General features: G+C 38.6%; 1 pseudogene; it reads left to right on the top strand.

The window, feature by feature from the left end:
- The first annotated feature begins 255 nt into the window (after positions 1-255).
- LOC118613999 lies at positions 256-374 on the top strand (annotated as a pseudogene).
- Positions 375-6487: the final 6113 nt, after the last annotated feature.

The following is a 6487-nucleotide window of genomic DNA, read 5'->3' as shown; positions in this document are numbered from 1 at the left end:
ACACAAATACCAGAAAATAAGTTAAGACCTTAATTTATTCAGTCAGTAATTCAGATAAGTTGTTAATTGGCTTAATTCTTTTATAGTTACACAATATATCAACAGTAAACATATATTGAGCACTATACTCCACGCGCTGTTAGATATTTACTTGCATTATATAAAATGAGCAAAATTTGCGTATCCCCAACTGCCATGGCATAACACTGTCTTTTCCTCCAGAGTAGGTTTTTTGCTTGCATTTAAAAAACCCTACTTTACAGCAATGCTACTGTGAACAAACATGATCCCATCTGATCTCAGAAGTTAAGAAGGGTCAGGCTTGGTTAGTACTTGGATGGAAGACCACCTAGGAAGACCAGGTGCTGTACGTGTAAAAAATAAAAAAAAAAAAGATTGTAAACTGACAAGGTCCTTGCAATCTGTGAGGTCAAACAAGGATTGCCTCACTTAAAAAAATAAAAAAAAATTAAAAAAAAATTTTAAATCTAAATTAACGAAATAATTTTTCAAGATTTGCTTTTAAAAATATTTTCTATACCTGTTACTTTCAGCTGTTACTCCACTTGCTTCCCCTTACCATCACCTCTAACTCAGTCCAACTGTTCTTAAAGATTGTCTCCCACCTTGAGTAGGGTCCTAAAGATCCTAGTCACATGACTACACTTACAAGGGAAGCTGGAAAATATAGTCTCTGTTTTGGACAGCCATGTACCCTGGCCCAAATTAGGAATTTTATCACCCTGGAAGAGGGGAAACAGGTATTGGAGGACAGTCAGCAATCTCATTCACCTGGTCCAACTGAGGTGTCCAGGCTTTGGCCTTGGTTTGATTTCCGATCACATAGCCCTCATTCTTATCACTAAGGTCTCATGGCTTGTATAGCTACATTACTCCAACTGTTATCCCCTTTACCCCCCAAAGAATTGAGTGTCGTAAATACATACATTCATCAAGGTGATAAAGAAAGGGAAATTCCAAAGTGTAAAAAGCACAGATGAAAATATGACACACATAAGCTCAGTTTTTCCTCCCCTGAGACCTGTGAGAAGTCTCTGAGATTTAAGATCCTGGCAATTCTCCTAGACTAGAGGCCCACTGACCCCTTTTCTCAGACCACACCCTCTGTCTCTGTTGAGTGCTCAGCATACGGATAAGCTTGTGTCAAGTCTCTGCTTCATATACCTTGCTTAGCCATTCCACTTAAGGAGTCTGCTCAGCCTATTCTGTAGCAGCAGGTTACAATGCCTTATCCTGCATCTTCAGTCCAGAGAATGTTACTGTAAACAACCTTAAACACAGCTACTGCACACACACAGCACTGCCCATTCCATGGCAGAAAAAGTCAAATGTAGATGTAACACATTTGCTGTTTTCTCAAAAGGGGAAAAAAGCAAAAGTTCCCTACAGTTTCCTTCTTGTTCCCCACCTTTGTTTTCATTCTCCCCGCCCCCCCCCCCCCCAGGTGCTAAATAAATGCAGAGAGAGTAAAAACAGTAGGTAACCTTTCACATCCATAGTTTAACACTTCTAATTGTATCTGGCTTGGTCCTTAGGTTGAAACACATGTTCATAAAGCAAGCCTGAGTAACTGCAAATGTTCCCCCTGATTGGCAGGAAACTCAATTAAAGCTTGTATGTGTACAAATAGATCCTTGAAACTGGTCCAGGGGAAGTAGCTGTTTTGAGCATTGACATCATTCTTAAAAAGTTTTATTTGCTTATTATTTCTGTCTCATAATCAAGTTAGCTAAAATTCTGGCTCTGTAACCAAAGGCCTATAATTCTGAATATGATTTTTTTTCCCCTAGGCTGTATTTTCAGTGCTGCTTATCCTCAAGGAGCCATGATCATGCAGGATTAAGAGCTTTCTTTACCTATTAAAAAAGAAAAGAAAAAGAAAAAGAAAAAGAACCATACTTGGATGGCTTCATAGGCTTTGCAGAAGGCTCCTCACTCAGAAAGGACACCAGGCATGATTGGTTCTGCTACTGCCATCTCAAAATTCTTAAAAATTTTTGTCTTTGAACATCTAAGTTGAAAAGATAGTGTGGAGCATGTGAGTGAATGGAGGCAGATGTACGGGTGTCCGCTCCCTTTCCCTGCAGCCCCGTTCTATTCACATAGTGTTCACAGTGCCCAGTGAGCACAGAATTCCTGTGGACCCCTGGTGTACAGGGTTCAGTGAGACTCAAAACCAGGACAAGGTAAGTGTATCACATTTATGACTAAGTAAGGGCATTGACAGCCTCCGAAAACCAGAACCTGGTTCAAAGGTTACTGTAAACAAGGCGGCAATGGCTTCTAAGAAACGTGATTGACCAAGGAAACCTATCATACCCTTTTTATTTATTGTTTTCCTATATTAGCAAATCACATAAGCTGCAAATGATGGCATGGCAGGAACAGGAAAGACAGGGCCACACATGGTTCCTTTTCTTCCTGGTGCTTTCTTGCCAGTAAGCTGAAGGAAGAGAAGGTTGGCATATCAAGACTGTGTGCATATCGAGAAACGAAATAGTTGAGTTCATTTTGTGTATTGTTTCCACTGTTCTGGTAAGAATAAAATATCTATCCATGCACAAAGTATGAAAAATGAATTGTGTACTTTTGGTGATTCCATATATGAGTTAAATGTTCTTGCATCTACATTTAAAACTGGCATTGCACAATGTAAAGATGAATGGTAAAATTCATGCTAGTAATTAAAATTTTTAAATATTCTTTACCTAGAATGACACGAAATAGCAAATAAACAATACCATGACAGGCTGAGAGAGAGATCACAAAAGGAAAAATCTTTTTACTTTAGTATCTTTAATATTACCTTTTCTCCTGCTTTCTGAACAAGGAGCCCAACATTTCTATTTTGCCTGGTTACTGCAAATTATGTAGTTCTCCCTCACCCCCAAATTGGTCAAATCTCACTGTCTTTTGTTACATCTGAATTTTTGTCATATTTGTTGATCAGGTCCAAATCCTGTCCACTAGTGAGCTAGGTCTACCCCAACTGAGAGTTGAAGGATTTTTTTAGTTATATGAAAACTAACATAAGTGAACCAAAGTGTGTTTTACATACATTTCTCTCCTGGTAAGTAAGCTGGCCCTTTATGCTGTAACCTCTCAAACACATTACAGCACATTCAAACATTTCCTATACTCTCTCGACACTCTCCACCAGGTGTCTCTAGCAGATTTGCACAGGTATATAGGTAACATTAAAGACAAATTGGGACAGTTCTTGTCCTGGCTAACTTCTTCCAACGGGTTGCTTTTTAACTATCTTATCATGTTTTAAACACACCATTTTCCTTAAATAACTCATTCCTTTTATTATTTTAAATTTTCTCTTCATTGCATGCTGCTTAACTGGAAAATATGGAGAAGTAAAAAGGAGAAAAACTCCAGCATCCAGACACAACCAACTACTGTTGACCTTTTCCCCAGAGTTGTTTTCCTTCTAAGCATAAAAGAATAAAAATTTGAGTCACATTGTAGGGAAAGATATTTGAAATATATATCTGCCAAATGACTTGTATCCCAAAGATATAATGAACTCCTACAAATCAACAAGATTAAATTGGACAGAAAGCCCAATTTAAGAATGGCCACAAGACCCTTTACAAAAGAGAGATTTAAATGAAAAGGTGCTCAATAGTACCAGTCATCAGGAAAATGCATCAAGACCACATAGAGATGCCACTACAAACACTGGAATCCCTAAAACTTAATCCATATCAGGTATTGGTGAGAATTTGGAACTAAAAGTATTTTGCATTGCTAGTGGAAGTGTAGATCTATATAACTACTTAAAAAATATTTGGCAGTATTTAATAAAGTTGAACATATGTTTATTCTACAATTTTTTTCTAGGTCCATACCCAACAGAAATGCATGTATCAAAAGATATGTACAAGAATATCCACAGCAACACTATTCATAATAGAAAAAACCTGAAAACTATGCAAATGCCCGACTACAATAGAATGAGTAAATATACTAGGTATACTGAGATGGAATAAAACAATATGGATTAGTCTCACATATACAGTATTGATTAAAAGAAGCAACACGCCAAAAGTATATACTATACACCATTTACGTGATGTTCAAAACCCATCAGAACTAATGGAATGCACCATCAAGGTTCCCCTTCAGAAATATTCTGCTTAGGAAGTGCCTCAATTGAAGAGCACTGCCCAGTCCAAGGTTATATCCCCAATCCTGGGACTGGGTGTAAAGGCCCTCACCCCAACTTGGGATAAATCCAAAGGGTCATCTCAGCTTCAGCACTTCCCGTCGAGTTAGGTAAAGACTTTGCTGAGGTTGCAACAAATTTCCGCATCTGCACAATCATGTTTCTTTATTCCCTCCTTCTCTCCTCCTCTTCCCTCCCCTCTCCTCGGCTCCTCGGCTCCTCGGCTCCTCGGCTCCTCGGCTCCTCGTTTCTTCCCTCCCACAAGTATCAGTCCCAGTTGCATGGTAATCTCAAAGTCTGCTTCTCCGGGAACCTACTCTTTGAAATGAGAGTAGTAGTTACCTTTTTGGAGGTAAGAACTGGAAAAGGGCAGGAGGGAGCTTTTTGGGCACCAGTAAAGTTCTTGATGGCAGAGAGAGATACAGGCATGTTTTCTTCGTAAAAATTTATTGAGCTATACACTTAAGGTTTATACATATACTATTTATATGCTATATTTTAATTAAAACATTGACAATTAAAAACGAGCTAATAAATATACTTGATGAATGTGCATACTTGAACGCTTCTCTAATTAAGATAAATTTCTAGAAGTGGAGCTGCTAGACCAAAAATTGACATTCTACAGTGGTTACCAGAGAGAAGAGGGTGGGGAGAGGGGGGCAGGTAGACAGGGTAATGGGGATCAAATATGTGGTGGCAGAAAGAAATCTAACTATGGGAGGTGAATACACAGTGTAAATATATACATGCCTTACTGTTAAAGTGTACAACTGAAACTTACTGGATTTCATTAATCAATGTCACCATAAAAAATTTACATTCTAAATTTGGGTGCCTATTGACAAAAAATGCTCTAGAACAGATGCACTAATTAATACCTTATCAGAAGAAGATGAGAACATTCAGCTCTCACATCTTTACCAACACTGGATAGCATCGATCTTTCAAATTTAATAAGTGAGAAACGTAGATCAGGTTGTTTTTACATACTATTGCTCTTATTTAGACCTAATTATATGCTGATGATTAGTCGACCAATTTTAAGTAATTAAAATTGTGTGAGGCTTACTGTGTTTCTTGAATTATACCATTTTATTGTGAAAAATAAAGTTTAAATATTTATATTATAGAACCAATGAGCAAATATTATAGAGGAGCAAGTTTGAACTTAATATGAAGGATTTGAACTGTATTCTTACTACTGTTAATTCTACAGGCATTAGATGGGTTCAAGTAAAATCCAGATGACCCTTTTTCTGGGATTTGAACCATCACATCTAATTTTTGTGATGAATCAGATTATATATAGTGGATTTTAAAAACAGTCAAATCGAATACGCCATGCTTTAAAAAAATTCTTCATGCACCTTTTCGCTTAAAGATCTCATCCATTTCTGCAACTTCAACTATATATTTGATTCCCAAATTTATAAAAGAAAAGATGGAAAAGAGGAGGGAATAAAGGAAGGTATGGATTGGAATAGAGAAAAGCCCTAATCTCTTTTAAACTCTGGATCCATATTTCTAATTGCCTGCGGGCCATTTCTATCTCCATGTCTTGCCAGTCCATGAAACTCAAAAGCTCCCAAAGTAATCATCTTCCCATCCTGCCCACCTCCTTCTTCAGGAGAAGGCATTTTAATTTTCTGTTTCTAGGTCTCCTCTTCCAAATCTTTCCCTCAGGGAGAATTCAGGGGTCATGTTCTCATCCTTGAGCTCTTCCTCCCTGCTCTCTCCCCATTTCCTGGCCTCCAACATCCTTTCAGCCTTCAAATTCCCAACTCACCACTTTTGGGCAGACCTCTCCTTGCCTCTGACTTACCCATGCACACACATGGCTTTGAGATACCTGCAGGAACTTAAGAAAGCCTAGACTAAGGGGTCGTAGTCTTAGCTTTGCTGCTGTGGTGATATTTAACTGTGAGTTGGGGAACAACTCCCTGTGCTGCAGTCCCTTCACTGGCAGGACAGTCACAAGGTCTCTTCCAATGACAACATTTGATAACTGATTCCTGGTCAGGCCTTCATTTCCTTTAAAGCCCTCTGGTGACTTTCTACTGGCTATGCTTTAGCTTGGCATTCGAGGCCTTCTTCCTGCCTCTCCACTCCCCAAAGGAAATGAAGAAAAGCAGGTGAGACTGTCAAAGTCTCTTATATTTTGAGGCTCTTAGTACCCAGCTGCTTTTTACTGGGTTTCTCAACCTTTTACCCTGAGCGTGTACAACACAGGAATTGGAAAAGCCTTGAAGGGAAATTGCAAGCAGAGTACCAGGCTCACTGCTCTAT

The sequence above is a fragment of the Rousettus aegyptiacus genome, unplaced genomic scaffold, assembly GCF_014176215.1.
Source record: "Rousettus aegyptiacus isolate mRouAeg1 unplaced genomic scaffold, mRouAeg1.p scaffold_m13_p_2, whole genome shotgun sequence".
Classification (NCBI taxonomy): Eukaryota; Metazoa; Chordata; class Mammalia; order Chiroptera; family Pteropodidae; genus Rousettus; species Rousettus aegyptiacus.
This window is presented reverse-complemented; position numbering and strand designations above follow the sequence as displayed.